The sequence below is a fragment of the Vipera ursinii genome (assembly GCF_947247035.1).
Source record: "Vipera ursinii genome assembly, chromosome: W".
Taxonomy (NCBI): domain Eukaryota; kingdom Metazoa; phylum Chordata; class Lepidosauria; order Squamata; family Viperidae; genus Vipera; species Vipera ursinii.
The window spans coordinates 31339554-31356810 of NC_139522.1; positions in this window are offsets into that span (position 1 = coordinate 31339554).

Consider the following 17257-nt stretch of genomic DNA (forward strand, 5'->3'; position numbering starts at 1 on the left):
GGCTGAGTCCAGAGGAGCCTTGGAAGGCCTGGAAGGCCAGAAAGAACTTAGTAGAGCCTCGGAAAAACTTAGTAGAACCTCGCGCCGTGCGGCGCCAACCGGCTGGTTGTCGGTGCTGCGGGAGCTCAGCGAAGCCCGGTGGAGGGCTCGGAAGAACTTGGGAGACCCTCGTTCTGCCGACCAGCTGATCGGCGGTGCTGCTATGGTGCTGCGGGAGTCTGGTGGAGTTTCACGGAGCCCGGGACAACTCGGCGGAGCTTGGTGGTGCTCGAGAGAGCCTTCCAGCTGCTTGGAGGAGCCGCGTGCTGTGTGGTGCTGGCCAATTGATGGTCGGTACCATGGAGTTGCGGCTTGGAGCAGCGTCAGCGTTGAAGTGCTGGAGTGGTGGAGATGTTCTGGTTGGCGTCTGAGGCGACTGGCGGCGAGGGGAGTTGGAGTGCCACGGCCGCTCCGGTATGGTGACCATGGCCCGGTGGTGGAGTGCGGACGCTTATGCCTTGGACGTTTGGGAGGCACAAATCAGTTTTGCGCCACCAGAAACCGGCTGTCGAGCCCCGCAGGCCCGACATTCAGCAGGGAACGGCGCGCCAAGGCTGGGGGCCCCTCCCCCACCCACGTGCCCTTCCCGAACTACTCACCGGAGGCTCGACAGCCCAGCGCAGCCACCGCATGTTCCCTGGGCCCACTGGCCGGCCTGCCTGCATTGACCGATCACACTGCCACCGGCGGAGCTCCCATCTGACGCCGTGCATGCGCAGGAAGGGCCGGTGAACGGAGCGGCCAACGGGAGGCCCAGAGTGATGGGTGCAGCTGTATGCAGCACCAGAGTGGTTACCCGGGGCCACTGGCAGGTGGCGGAGCCAGTGGACTCCACCCTGGGAGCTCTTTCCACCAGCCGGCAGGAGAACGCTACCTTGAGAGCCCCCCCCACACCACCAAACGATGGGGAAGGACATCTGGGCCAGCCGAGTGCCTGGTGGTGAAGTAGAAAAATTGACAGAGACCAGGCCAAGCTCTTCAATGTAGGAAGTTTATTTGCGCAGGTCCAGACTGCACTTAGCATGAAAGAGTCTGAATCCCGAAAGGTTCAAATCAACATACATTTATACAGTTACATTCATCTGGTATTCATACATCATATTATAGGCGTTACAAAGGGAGGAATAATATATGGTAATGTAAGTAACATCATATAGAGAAGTGAAATATGCCTAGAACAGAAGAAAAGGAGTTGTCAGCAAAAGGGAGTATACATGTGATAAATGTCAGCCCAGGAAGAGAACAACAGGATGCATATGTCTGGGTCAAGATAAAAATACTAACGGCTTAGCACAGCTACTTACTTGCTAGCTTGCAAGTTAAGGGGAAGTAGGGCAAAAGTCAGAGGCCTTAGCTTTGAGAGCTCTGCCACAGCCTAAACCCAAGTTACATTCCATCAGGCCATCGGACCTTCTGTCCAATCTTTGGGTAAAAAGGTTACACCTGAGTTGGTACCTTAGTTTGCACTATCTCATATCCCCCCCTTTGTGGCCCTTCTGAATCTACCAGGAGGGCCACATATTCGCCACCCTGTGTGTCAAGCTGTTCCTTGTGAAAGTCCCACATCACCATTACCTGTGCGATGGCCCTTCGTTCTGCCAATAAGGACAACCTATTAGAAATAGCTTTAATAAAGATAGGCAAAATACAAGGAATCAACACACACCCTGCAGCTATCAGTCCTATGCAAGCCACAATTGCTTGTAACCCTGGAAGTTTGGGAAACCATCTACTGAAAATCTTCTGGAAATTAAAACCCTGCCAGGTTTGATATGCATTGTGTGTTAGTTGCCTCATTTCAGAGGTTAATTGTTTGATTATTTGCCCAGTTTTATCAACTTGAAGACAATAATTTGAAAGATTGAATTTTCCACACACTCCACCTTCTTTTGCTAATAGGTAATCCAAAGCCAAGCAGTTCTGATAGACAGCTGTCTGGATTTTATCAGTAGTTTCAGCTAACAGGTTTAAGACATTATCTAGGCATTGCCCTGCCAAATCCACAACAGCCTGCAGCCTAATTATTGGTGTTCTGTAACCATCCTCCGATAGATACAAAACACAAGTTCTAGGCCTCACTGAGGGATCATTTTTATGCATTCATATCCTGAAAATACTGGGATACTACACTCCAAAATTAGAGGAGGGGGTGTTCCATTATATGGGGCTTTTGCACACATTCCCTTTCTGTACACATAACCCACATACTTACAAGCTTCAAAAGTGGCTGGTTGCCTGGCTTGACAAGCATCCTTAGCAATTCTATCAAACGCCTGTGGATACTGACAGGGATGTGGTAAACTGTAATTCCAATATTCAGGATAAAAACTAAGTGGATGATTTCCATTACAATTTCCAATGCCTACAAGGAATGATTGAACAATCTGAAGTGTTTCCTTTCGCTTACTCCAAAGTCAATAATTGTAAATACAAACATTGTTACATGTGGTACAACACAATACACCCATAGCAGAAATAAACTTTTCTCCATTTTTCTCCCGTGCGTATAAAGTCAGCTTCCAGAGTGACTTAGCAAGGGTTCTTCACTACTGTGCGTAGAAGAACCTATTGCCGGTAAGGTTCTAGCAGAGTAGCCTTTTAGTGAATATACTAAAGTTTCTTAAATAAGTCCAATTTCACTAACAAATCCTATATCATTTTCATTTAAACATTAACTTTGTAGGAGCCACTGGATCTTTAAACATTACCCATTCAGGTTCATCTGCTGCTTTGACCCTTGTCCAGTGGATCCAAGATTTGGATTCTGCAATCTTTACAGCAAAAGGAGAAAACATAATACAACATACAGTCCTTTCCATCTGCCTTCTAATTGTTCCCGCTTCCAATGTTTCACCCAGACTTTGTCTCCAGGTTGAAAAGGAAACGTTAACTATGTTTCTAATTTAGGAGGGGTTTGCTTAGTCACATAATTGCGAAGCTTTTCAACCTGCTTTATTTAGGTCTTGTACCATCTCTAAGGTCCACACCCCCCCCTTATGTCCCAAATCAGGCCACCCCATCAGGTTTCTTCTTAGTAGATTAGGCGGACGGGCAAACATTAACTCAAATGGTGATAGTTTATACCGATCACAGGGTGAACTGCGAATTGCAAATAAAGCCAAAGGTAAAGCATCCACCCATTTGAGATGGCATCAGGCAAAGGTACATCAGTCAAGTCTGGTCTACTAGAATACACACTTTCCAACACTTCCAAGCAATTATGCTCAACCTCGGTCACTGTGGGCAGCAAGGTAGCAGGATTCAACCTATTCAATACAATCAACCTGATCTGAGGATTTTCAATTAAAATAGCCCGATACTTCGCTAATCTCCGTCCACTGATCCAGAGATGTCCCTTAGTATCTAACATTGACTGTACAGAGTGAGGAGTATGCACATTAATGGGACTGGAGAATGTCAATTTATTACAATCCTGTATCAGCTCTACTATAGCTGCCAGAACCTTTACACAATGAGGCCACCCTTTAGCAACTCCATCCAATTGCTTAGATAAATACGCCCCAAGTTTATTGCCAACTCCCCAAACGCTGAGTTAGGACCCCAAGAGCTATGTTTCTGCTAGTATCTACATATAAACTGAAAGGTTTCTGCAAGTTCGGTAATGCCAATGCGGGGGCCTGAGTCAATGCCGATTTAATATTAACAAAAGCATTCTTTTGTTCCTTTCCCCATTCCAATGGTTCAGCATTAGCACCTTTAGTGGCTGCACATAAAGGGGCAGCCATGAAAGCAAAATTCGGGATCCAAATCCTGCAGAAGCCTGCCATCCCCAGAAAACCCCTCAGTTGTCGTTTTGTGCGAGGCTCTGCCAACATAAGAACTGCTTGCTTTCTCTCAGGACCTAAAGACCGGTGCCATGTCTGAATGTCATATCCCAAATACCTCACCCCCGGTTGCACCAATTGAGCCTTTTTCCTGGATACTCTGTATCCACATCTTAATAGTAAGTTCAAGAGACTCCTAGTATTACTCCAACAGGCATCTTTGCTGTTGCCAGTAACCAACACATCGTCCACATATTGCAAAATAATATCCCCCTGCTGACATGGCACATAGCATTCAAGATCTGACTAACCTTGTGGATTGGGATCATGAAAAAGACATCCTCTAAGTCTATTACTGAGAATCACCTAGCAGTCGGCGGAATCAAGCCAAAATGAACAGGCACCAAAATCCCTGCTTTAAGATATTCTTGAATGCTTTCATATATCGCAGTGGTGGCTTCATTAGAGCATGGGTGCTGACGAATATGAATTGGCATCACTAAAGGCTTTACCTCCATTATTATCGGAAGGTGATGAGTTGCAAATCCGGGAGGGTTATTTTCTGCCCTTATTCCTGAAACTTCAAATTTCCTCCATTTCTTCTCATTGTTTCCCTAGTTACCATGAGTATCCACATTGCTGCATTCAACTTCTGCCCCCCATCTGGCAACATTCACTGCACACTTTCTGCTACTGCCCATTTGACTCTCCTCCCATATTTCTTATTGTACATTCTTGTTCCTTCAACATTCTAAGACGTGTTTTAAGGCATACAGTGCACACGCTTGTGCTGACCCCATTAATAGCAGTAATGCATATAATTCACAAGTCTGTGCAAACCAACTTAAAAGCAACCTTCCTTCTATTATCCATTCCTTCATTGCGCTTCTGTCACTCTGGCCCAACTTCTGTCTTTTTCACACGAGCCAACTGTTTCCCTTAGTTATTAATCAATCCTCTACATTTTCTTCTCCAAAAGTACTGAAGACTCCATAAGCATATTCTCCTTTTCCCTTATTAACAACTCCAGCCTTTGCTGAACGGCATAAAATTCACAGGTTCATGCTGACCAAGGAAGGGAAATCCTCCCAGCTTCCACTCACATTTTCTCCCTCCCCATCTACTATCACACCTTCATTATGTCCTTTTTGTTTTCCCAACCACTTTGCTATGAACAAGCGGTTACCTCTTTTCGTCTTTCTGATACAAAATTGTTGTTGTTGTTAGTAGCAAAGTCGTGTCCGACCCATCGCGACCCTATGGACCACGTTCCTCCAGGCTTTCCTGTCCTCTACCATCTTCTGGAGTCCATTTAAAATTAACCACACTTAATTAAAAAAAATGCTAACCACCAAGACTTCCCCAAATGCCAATGTCAGACAAAAATACTACTGGCTGCCTCTTTTTCCCACTTCTGGGTCAAAACCTCCTCCATGCCATTTCGTCGACTACATTTACAAACAAATTACCTAGTGAAAAGCCAACAAAGGAGCGCTCACCAAACTCTGTTAAAGCTGCTTTTCCAACAGTTTTCAATACAACCTTTTTTTAACCAAACAGCACAGCTCATATATATATAATCCCCAAACTTTTCTCAAGGGTTGAAGTACAATTTCCTCAATTCTCCTAGATATTATTTTCTATCAGTGTGTCCCACACACAGGCATAAAAACAAAAAAATAAAAAAAATCACAACAACAAAAAGCAACTCCAGAAAAATAAATAAAATAAACAAGATCAATAAGATACTCCGAGTTACTGAAATAGTTTTGTATCAAAGTCTAATACCAACTCTTCGCTCTTAATATAAATTTAGTCAAATTCCAATTTAATCAGATTCCATTCAGATGAAAACAAATTTCCATTAAGTAGATTAAAACATTAAACTTCACATGCATCCCAGCTTCCTCAAACCAGAATTCTACACCGGAAAAAAATAGTTAAAAAGATTAGACACCCCCCCCCCTTTTCCTGTCTGTCCCTCTCGCTCTTAAAGCAACACAATTAGCAAGGGTGAGGAGACAGAAAAAGAATTACACAAAAATCTCACCACTAACAAAATAGTTTCCTCTTTTTCACATACATTTCTATGAATCCTCTCACACATCCTTCATGAAACTTTTCATGCAAATGCTTATATTGTTTTTTTTTTACTTTTTAATAAACAAACAAAAGAAATTCTGCAGTCTATTGCTTCCTTCACAGTCTGTGGTGGGGGTGAAACTCTCTCACCCACAGAGGATTAGCATATCCATACATTCACGTCCATTCAAGCTGCTTGCAGAAACAATTTCACATACAGATATTTCATTTCATACTTTCTTCTGACAAATCAATAACTGATATTATAATTACAAGGAGCTGTTCAGAAGCCAATGAGCTCCCTTGTTTGTTGGTTGTTGTTTTTTCTTTCTTTTAATAATAAGGCCTTTTTATTTTATTACTAGACACAACACAGATACACAGACAAGACACTACCTCCACACTCCTCTAACAAAAATGGACTATATAGTGTCTAGGATCCATCAGGCACATAAATTTCTTTTATTAACATATATGGTTAGTACTTGACATAGCCAATTTGTAAAAACTTCGATATTTTGAACAAAATGCTCTAGTGCTTTTAATAGGATTTCTCAATGAGTTCCTTGGGCTCCTATCCCTGGAACTCGATTAGTGTCATTATCAACATCTGCGGGTTGAACTGGACTCACCACTGGCTGCTGAACTGGAACCACTGGTGGTGGGGCTTGAGGCACAGGGTGATACACAGGGACATGGGGGAGGGGCATTCAGGAATATAGAGAAACTCATGTTGGATCTGAGTCCCATTAAACAGACATGTTACTGGTGTCAGGACCTGTCTTCCCAATACTTGTCCTGACACCCCTTGGACCTGTATTTTATGTGGTCCAGGTGCCGATACTGGACTATTTACAACAGATCGCCCAGCTCCTGTGTCTACCAAAAACGTTGTCTGATGACCCCCCAACACTCATTGTAACCAAGAGCTCAGGGGGGGTCTTCTCCAAGCCTGGTCCCCGTCAGTCAGTCCAACTTTTTCCTGCCAACCCAATTCCTTCAATGTCACGCACACTGTCCCTTCCCCCTTCATTCCCTTGATTTTCTCTTGCCTCTCGTCCCCTGTAGGGGAACCTGGGAGGCATTATCCTAACAGACCTGCCTCATCCTAACCCAGGTCTGCCCCTCCAGCCTTCTCCTCATATCTCTCGCCTCGGGCATTTTCTTTCTTTTTGACTTTGTCCCTACACTTTTCATGCTTCTTCCAATAATTCACTGGTATTCTTCCCCAAAGCACCTTCTGACCTCCGCAATTTCTTTCTAATATCATCATAACTTTGTGCTATGCACCTCTCATTCAACATTCACACATTGTCAAGCAATCTTCGCAAAAACCCTTCTGGACTTTCATCTGCTCCCTAAGTCAGTCAGTTTGTCTTAAGGGAGCCAAAAACTCTCGCTTTGCAGCTACTGCCTCAGCTGCGGCTGACCTTGTTGTCACTCCTACCGAAACATCTACCCCAGCTACTAACTCTTCCTCCCTTTCATCCTCCTCACCTTCACTTGGTTCACCACTTTCAGCTACTGAGCTCTCCTCCTCATCCTTGGGAGCCATCGGCACTTTTCCTTTAAACTTTCTTCTCACTACAAGCTGTGCCTCTCCAGACGCTGCAGCCTGCAGCTGCAGCTGCTGGTGGAGGCAAAGGGGGTGGTTGAGGCACACAGGGAGGGGGTCTGAGAATCACTTCCTCTTCTTCAAATAACACTTCTTTCTTAGCATCTGACACTTTAGTTTCAGATATGTTTATATCCTTAAACCGTTTAGACACAACACTCAACTTCTTTCCCATAGGTCTGGCAACACAAAGATGAACCATTTCTGCCTGACACTGTAACAAATCATCACTTCTCTCATCCAATGCATTCCCCCACTGGTCAATGTACAATGCACTGGTCACCATATTTCTTATCATCCCCGGCTAGGACCCAGATGGGACTCGAACACACAATCCCCAGCTAGGATTCCTCATAATGCATCCACAGTCTCACGTCTAAAAGAACCTTGTGGAGGCCATGCTTGTTCACACAGAAATTTCAATTGAATCCTATTCCCCTTTGGATATTTAGGATCAGTAAAATAATCAAATCCTTTCAACATGCATGCCAACGGTGTGTTGGGCACACTCTGATGCCCCCCCATACTAATACACTGCCACTGACCTACGGTGCCGGACGTTCCAACGGTCACCAATAGGAATTGCAATGGCTTAACCTCCCACACAACCTAACATGGACTGCTTTAGGGACGACGTTGTCCTGAGTCCAGGAGGGTGATCAGTCCCCCTCTTCTGTCTTCAAATGAGACAGGCACACCAGAGTTTAACAGATACTCGCCTGAAACGCGTTGTCCACTTCCCCATCCTGGCCAGGAATTGTTCAGACCACCGTTCCTACACTGCAGGGTTCTTGGACTCGATCAGAGCACCGTCGGTACCAAAGAGTTGTCACTGCTGTCTCCCGGAGGCTGGATCCCCCGTGGCGCCTGGAGAATGTTCAGGAGTGACTGCCCGATGGGCCCGAGGGGTTGAACGGCCCTCAGCAAAATATTGCCTTGACCTTTGGTCCTGCCGCGGTCGCCATTTGAGGTAGAAAAATTGACAGAGACCAGGCCAAGCTCTTCAATGTAGGAAGTTTATTTGCGCAGGTCCAGACTGCACTTAGCATGAAAGAGTCTGAACCCCGAAAGGTTCAAATCAACATACATTTATACAGTTACATTCATCTGGTATTCATACGTCATATTATAGGTGTTACAAAGGGAGGAATAATATATGGTAATGTAAGTAACATCATATAGAGAAGTGAAATATGCCTAGAACAGAAGAAAAGGAGTTGTCAGCAAAAGGGAGTATACATGTGATAAATGTCAGCCCAGGAAGAGAACAACAGGATGCATATGTCTGGGTCAAGATAAAAATACTAACGGCTTAGCACAGCTACTTACTTGCTAGCTTGCAAGTTAAGGGGAAGTAGGGCAAAAGTCAGAGGCCTTAGCTTTGAGAGCTCTGCCACAGCCTAAACCCAAGTTACATTCCATCAGGCCATCGGACCTTCTGTCCAATCTTTGGGTAAAAAGGTTACACCTGAGTTGGTACCTTAGTTTGCACTATCTCAGTGGAAGGCAGGGACCTTCCGGCTGGGTTGGGGTGGGGTTGAGTGGGTGAGGTGTGGATGGGGGGGTGATGGGGGACACGGAGCCTGGTGGACAGCAGAGGGCATTCAGGGGGGGAAGCGGAATAAAGCAGATGTATCTGGGCGCCGAGGAGGAAGGCGTGTCAGGAGATGCTGGGCGCCAAGCCAAAGAAAGGCATGAATGGGGGGGAACGGGGGATTTGTAGAGGGAGGTGGGCAGAAATTAGCCCCTGGGTGTGGTGCTACCAGGCGTGGTGGTTTCTTGGGTGTGGTGATTGTTATGTTGGTGAACTGTTATAAAAGCAGCGTTGGGAGCAGGGGGCCGCCAACACTGATTTTTTTCCTACTTCGGGTTGCTGTGTAGACAAATAAAAACACATTCAACCTTTTGTGGGTCGTCTCTTGTTCCTGCCAAGCTGTTGTTCTGCTCGCTTCAGGACAAGCTTTGACACCGGCTAGACCATGTTTTGTGGCCCTGTGGAAGTACTATGGGTTTCCTGGTTTCCTCCTCTACTGGCCTGACTTTCATCTGGTCTTTTCCATGACGCGAAGAAGAACTCTGTAGCCAGAGTTTCCCTCACCATTTTGTGACTCTACAGGCTTTTTAGCCTTAAATTATCTCGCTGACTTTTTTTTTGCCCTGTTGCCCCCCCTCCTCTCCCCTATGGTTTCGGAAGGTCCCGGGTGTAAAACCAGTGTGGGAGAGTGGTTAAGATTTTCCAGCTGCTACCTTCCTAGAGGTGAGAGCTCTAGGTGGTATTGCCTTCCCCGGTTGTGTGTTCCAGGCTGCTCCCCAGTCCTGACCATCGTGAGAGGACGGGGTTGATCTGTTCCGGGGTTTACCCAGTGCTAGTGGCAGTGGAGCTGGGTTTGCAGTCTGGACACCCTCCCTCTGTCTTAAGATCCTCCCGTTCGATCTGGGTCTGCCTCTTTGCCGGATTTATTTAATAATCATTATGCGCCTTAGTTATTCTAGCACGGTTTTGTTCGCCCTCGGGGTGCCCCCCCATCCTGGGTGTGACCCGCCTTACTTTCTACTCTGCCTCTTGGTGAAGGGCCCGATTGTTGGGACCCTGAGAGATGGCTGGGCAGGGACAGGGGCCTCTGGTACAAATTTAATAAGAGGCCCCTGTTTACTTTTTTAGTTAAATTTTTTGTGGGGTTAGGGAGGGGGGAGGGTTGTGGTTGGTTGGAAATGGGGGGAATCCACCAACTGTTGTTCAGGCCAGGTCCGGGATTGATCACGTGGGGGGGGCGGGGTTGGTTGCCTCCGGAGCTCTGGAGCGGGTCGTGGGACTACCTATTCCCACGACGTTAGGGAATGGTAGCAGGTGTACGAACAGAGGGCCGTATCGACATCTGGGAGTGCGTCTCTGCTATTTACAAGCGGTGAGGCGCTCCAACCCTCTGTTTTTGCCCCGAGGTTCCGGGAGCGAGGATGTGCAGCCACCTGAGCTCCGGCTGGTGTACTTGAATGCCAGGTCCGTTGTCAATAAGGCTCCTCTCATCCGGGATCTGGTTGAGGGTGAGCATGCGGACCTGGCTTGCATCACGGAGACCTGGTTGGGCCCAGAGGGTAGTATTCCTCTGGTTGATCTTTGCCCACCAGGTTTCCGGGTGCTACACCGGCCTTGGGCTCAGGGTAGGGGCGGGGGAGTGGCGGTAGTTATGAGGGAGACCTTGTGTCCGCAGGAGGCCACCGTTCTCCAGATAGTCGGGTGTGAGTCCCTCCTCCTGAGATGTGGTCCTAGGGCGCAGTTGGGCTTGCTGCTGGTGTACCTTTCGCCTAGTCGCGCAGCAGCAGCCCTGCCTGAGCTTCTCAATATCCTCTCGGGGCTGGTGATTGAGTTCCCCAAACTTATGGTTTTGGGTGACTTCAATCTACCATCCCTGGGAGGATCATCTGAGTTAGCTCGGGAGTTCATGGCTTCCATGACAGCCATGGACCTGACGCAAGTAATTCATGGACCGACTCATGTGGGGGGCCATACCCTTGATTTGTTTTTTCTATCTGGATGGTGGTTAGATGATCTTGGTGGGGGTTTCCCAATTGTTTTGCCCCTGTCATGGACCGATCATCATCTCCTGCGGCTGGTCTTCCGTTTTGCCACTCCCCGCCGTGGGTGTGTTGAACCAACTAGATGGTTCCGCCCCAGGCGCTTAATGGACCCTGAGAGGTTCCAGGCAGCGCTGGGGTCCCAACCTGCCTCCTTTGCTCACGGCTCGGCTGATGCCTTAGTGGAAGCCTGGGAAAAGGCAGCCACGGAGGCACTTGACCGAGTTGTACCCTTGCGGCCCCTGACCCGGTGCACATCCCAGCAGGCTCCATGGTTTTCCGCAGAGCTCCGGGAGATGAAGCGTCGGAGATGGGGCCTAGAGAGCTGTTGGAGATCCAGCTGGTCTGAATCCGACCGATTGCGACTAAGAACCTGTATTAGGTCTTATCTCGTGGCAGTAAGGGTGGTGAGGTCTAATCACTTCGCTACCCTCATTGCGTCCGCAGATAACCGCCCGGCCGCCCTGTTTAGGGTGACCCGCTCCCTCCTTAATCAGGAGGCGAGAGAGGAACCCTTGCAGGGTCGTGCCGAGGAGTTTAGCCAACATCTGTCAGACAAAATCACTCGGATTCGGACCGGTTTGGACTCCGACTGGGCAGAGTCTGACGATCAGGACATGGGTGGTCTTGTCAATGTTATCTGGGAGGAGTTCGATCCTGTGACTCCGGAGGAAGTGGACAGGATTATGGGGAGGCTGAGCTCCACCATGTGTTTATTGGACCCGTGCCCTTCCTGGCTGGTTTATGCGGCTCGGGAGGGGACATGAGGCTGGTTCCAGGCGGTTATATCTGCATCTTTGAGTGAGGGTAGTTTTCCCGCCGTCTTGAAGGAGGCGGTGGTGAGACCTCTCCTCAAGAAGCCTGCCTTGGACCCAGCTGTGTTAAACAACTTTCATCCTGTCTCCAACCTTCACTTTCTTGCGAAGGTTGTTGAGAGCATGGTGGCGCATCAGCTCCCTCTGTGTTGTGATTCAGGGTCAGCCTGTGGGTTCGGCATTTGGGTCGGATGATTCAGAGGAGGAGGAGGGGGGTGTTGGAGAAGTTGCTGAGGGGGTTGGAGAGCTTGCTGATGAGAGCCCTCAGCCAGGCCCCTCTCACCTGGTCACGACGCAGACCCAGCTGTGTGAGCCTGACAGCGTGGATGAAGATGACCCACAGCTGGCCCTGCTCAAGGACGCCCGACGCAGGAGGCAGTCAATCAGGAGTAAACAGAGGAAGGCAATGGGGCACCTCAGAAGGAGGCAGAGAGAAGCCACACCCTGAACTGTATAAAAGGGGAATGCATGGGAGGGCTGGTTTGCTGAAGGCAACCGTTTGAATAGTTCCTGTTTCATGGTTCGTGTTTGCTCTCTTTGCTCTCTTTGCTCTGTTTATGTTTTTATGTTAATAAATTTGGCAGGCTTAGTTCCAGCCTCTTGCCTTCTTGTAAAAGGGGTTGTCCCTGCGTTATCTGCAGGGCCGGTAGCAGGCTGGTACAGAACACTCTAGTTCTGGATGAAGCTGATTATCTAGACCCATACCAATCAGGTTTCAGGCCTGGGTACAGCACGGAGAGGGCATTGGTCGCTCTGGTGAATGATCTCTGGAGGGCTCGGGACAGGGGATATTCCTCTGTCCTAGTCCTATTAGACCTCTCAACGGCTTTCGATACCATCGACCATGGTATCCTGCTGCGGCGTCTCAGGGGATTGGGAGTGGGAGGCACGGTTCTTCAGTGGTTCTCCTCCTATCTCCTGGGACGCTCGGAGTCGGTGTTGGCAGGGGGGCAGAGGTCGACCTCGAGGCCTCTCGTTTGTGGAGTTCCTCAGGGGTCGGTCCTCTCGCCTCTCCTGTTCAACATCTATATGAAGCCGCTGGGTGAGATCATTCGTGGTTTTGGAGTTGGGTATCATCAGTATGATACCCAGCTTTTTATTTCGACCTGGGTATCAGTATGATACCCAGCTTTTTATTTCGACCCCAAACCTCCCCAGTGATGCCCTCAACGTGATGTCCTTTTGCCTGGAGGCGGTTCGGGTCTGGATGGGGAGGAACAGGCTTCGGCTCAACCCTGAGAAGACTGAGTGGCTGTGCGTACCGGCATCTCGGGAAATTCAGAATATTCCATCTCTTTCTATGGGGGGTGAGTTATTACCCCCTGTAGATAGGGCTCGCAACTTGGGAGCTTTCACAGCTTTCTTTAGAAGATCATATATTAACTGTGACTAGGGGGGCCTTCGCCCAGGTTCACCTGGTGCGCCAGTTGCGGCCCTATCTAGACCGGGATGCCTTGCATACAGTCACTCATGCGCTCGTGACCTCTCGATTAGACTACTGCAATGCTCTCTACATGGGGCTGCCCTTGAGGACCACTCGGAGGCTCCAACTGGTGCAGAATGCAGCTGCGAGAGTCGTGTTGGGAGTCTCCCGATACTCCCATGTTACACCTTTGCTCCGTGAGCTGCATTGGCTTCCAGTTGTCTTCCGAGTGAGATTCAAGGTGCTGGTAATGACCTTTAAAGCCCTACATGGCATGGGTCCGGAATGCCTTAGGGAGCACCTGCGGCCGGCAACAACTTCCCTCCGCCCAGTGCGCTCCCACAGAGAGGGCCTCCTCAGGGTGCCACCGGTCAGAGAATGCCGTCTGGTGGCCCCCAGGGGGAGGTCCTTCTCTGTGGGTGCGCCGGATTTGTGGAACCGTTTACCGGTTGAGCTCCGGACGGCGCCCGACCTTCGCTCCTTCCGACGGGATCTTAAGACCTACTTGTTTGAACAAGCAGGCCTGGCCTGATGGGTTTTGGGTTTTATTATTGTTTTTAACATATTTTAACTTATTGTTCTAAGGTATTGCACACTTTGTTTAATCTTTCCTTATTTTTTGTATCTTTGTATTAGTATTTATTGCTCTGTTTACCGCCCTGAGTCCTTCGGGAGAAGGGTGGTATACAAATATTATTATTATTATTATTATTATTATTATTATTATTATTATTATTATTATTATTAACATCACTTACATTATTAACCCATTGCAATGAGGTCCACTGACATAGCAACTCCAAAGTACAGCTATAGGTCAATGGCCCTGAGCTAATCTTGAGCTATCACTTTTATACCTTAATCCTAATGACCACCCACAGATAGTCATTATCTTGCAAAATCAGTTCCTTGTTCTTTCTTGCTGACCAGCAGTTTTCACGTACACCTGTGTACATCTGAAACCTTCATCCATCTGTTACTTTCAGTTCCTAATTTCCCACAGTTTCAATGCTTATGTTCTAAATATGCATATAAAGCTATCTACTTTGCAATTTCAATTTGCGCATATTGCAATAACTCAGCAAATTACAAATATTTCGTCTACATTATTAAATTATTGCACTCAAAGCTATTATTTTAAATCATCGATGTGGGGCCTCTTTTATTTGATCCAGACCTTATTTCACCCTATAACTCGGTGGGCTATATTTTCATCTCCCACAGTCCCCACGTCTTGTCCGTAAGAACAACACAAATGATTATACTATAATATGCAAATAGCAAATTCTGTTTTAATCAGGCATCCTTCATTTAAGATCAAGGAGGATAACTGTATTGATTGGTAGGTGTTATGGCAGTAAGAACAGATAACTCTAGACACGCTGAAAGGTGGGTAATTTATGCATAGGAGTATACATTGGGTCACCTGTTATTAAAGTAATTGTTGACTGCATGAAGGATCTGATGGAGGGAGCACGTGAGGCAGTGAGCCTTGAGGATGGGGTGCTGGATCTACCTGACAGAGAGGAACTACAAGAAGGCAAATTATGGAGAGAAGCAGAGGTATGAGCATTAAATGTCATAAGGGGCACCGGAGAAGACTTAGGGGCAGCAGAGCAAATACACTTTTTGATGATGCAAAAAATCAAATATAAAAGGAAAAGGATGACTAAAACAGATAACAAAAGCAACAAGATTTTCCCTCCTAAACCAGAAAACATGTTAGAAAGAACGCCAAAAATCCGCTGTCATTAAAATCACCAAAGGAAGAAGGGGACCATCCTTATAGTCATGCACAGCCTGCTGTGTTTTGACAATGTTGTGGAACAGGCTACAGTTGCCATCAGGAATGTAGACACAGCATTAAGAGCCTATGAGTTTACAAACTCCACCTTCCTTGGCTAGGATGTAATCCAGGGCCAAGCGATTCTGCAACACAGTAGTGCACATGGCAATAAGTTCAGAGCCTATGACCTCCAAACTGGAAGCACATTGGTCCCATAACATGTTAATGCCCAACTGAGGAACAATGGTGCCAAAAAATCAGTTCCAACCACTAGAAAGGACATCCTGTTTCTGACGAGAAGACAAGGGAACATGGAGGTCTTCCAGATTTAACAGGGGTAGTAGCTCTGGTAAAATGGTACCTAGATAACAACCACCCTTCCATCCAGCAGGGAGAGTATGATAAGCTCGGGAACTACAAACAAAATGCAATCTGGGAGGAGCAATCATTCCAAAAACTACCTGTGCAGGGGAAAAGACAAACATTTCCTCAACAGAAGCATTTGATTCTATACTATAAGGTTTAAAATATGGGAGTGTTATACTCTGCTGCATTGCAATTACATAGGAGCAATATTGAAAGGAGCAGGCAGTGGAATTGAACATACGGCAACAGACCTTCAAAAAGGAGTAGGGCCTGTAGCTACCCTACAGGCCTGAAGATAAATGAGGATTGTGGATTCATGGCCTCATGTACTACAGTATATAGTCATAACATGGGTACTTTTGCCAAGGATCAAACATACAGGTGTCACTAACTTTGGGATCACACATGAGTATTCTTTGTTTGGGATTGGTTCTGAAGTTGCATGGCCTCATTAAAGTGTTTCCAGGATGTTCCCTCCAAACAGCGTCAAAAACTATGGTGAAATTACACATGCTATACCCCATATTGCTGCTACTTCTAGAAGATAGGTTAATACCATAAGATTCAAGAAAAAAGTTACCCAATTCAGATTCAAGCAAAGGAAGTGCTGTAGGTAAATGTATGTGGGGGGGTGGCAACTGGAACATAAGAATTAGGTGCAGAAAAATCTGTTGGTGGAAAGTGTAGGAGGCTGGAGGACACCAACTGGGAATACCATGAGCGTGGCAAAGCTCTAGCAAAAAGAGAAACCATGCTGTCAGTACCCCCAGCATAACTGCATACCCAACAATTATTAAGTTTGTTTGAAACATGAGCTGCTCGATAAGCATCATCTAGGCCCAAATATATATTGCTAGTAAAGTCATGTTATTGTGTACTAGGTTTCATGCATGTAGGAGGCAAGACGAGAGGGTTCAAACAGGAACATTGCTTTATTGTAGAACAGGAACAGAACTAACTACCAAGGCTTCTACGCAGCTACTTATACGGCTGGCCACTAGGTGGCAGCCAGTAGGTTTGAAGGAAACTATTCCTGCCCCAGAGCCAACCAATGATCGTCCTGGAGACTGCATGTCTGGGAAGCCAGCAACTGTTAAACAGACCCCCTGATTAAGCAATCTCAAGCAGCATTCAAAGACACGTGGAAACAGTTAAAGTAAATAGACCCAATACATTACACCCCTCCCTTCTAGAATGTACAAACATTATCGAAATAGTTGAGAATAAAGTACAGCATTATTACAATTATTTGAGAACAAAATCTTGCAAATAGGTTGGTGGTTTGCGTGACCTTGCAGATCGCCAGGGGGATCCAGGCAACTCCCAGTCTACCAGCTTGCCTGCTGGGCTGGGTAGACCAGGACTCATGAGTTCACAAGAGTCGGATTGACTCGAGTCCCTTTGGCTGGCCATTCCAGGTCAGCCCAGACCAAAGTCCAATGAAGAAGCAGAGTTAGCACAGCGGCTGTCTTGATCAGGTTGACTTTCCCCGTCAGGGGACCCATGTTTGCCCATCTATGACCACCTCCCCATTGTACTGACTGCTAGAGTCCTCAGGGCATGTGAATTGCCCCACTTGGCTGCCGGTTTCTGGCTCTAGGAATGGACCCGTCATGAGGTCCTTGCTTTGTGGCCGTTCTGTGAACCGCTTCCCCAGCTGATCAATATGGCGGCGAACAACTCACTCACCATCCAGAGCCACCTCATACAAGAGAGGGCCTTAGACTTTGACAATTTTACCTGGCACCCACAAGTTCCCATGCCCATAGTTCT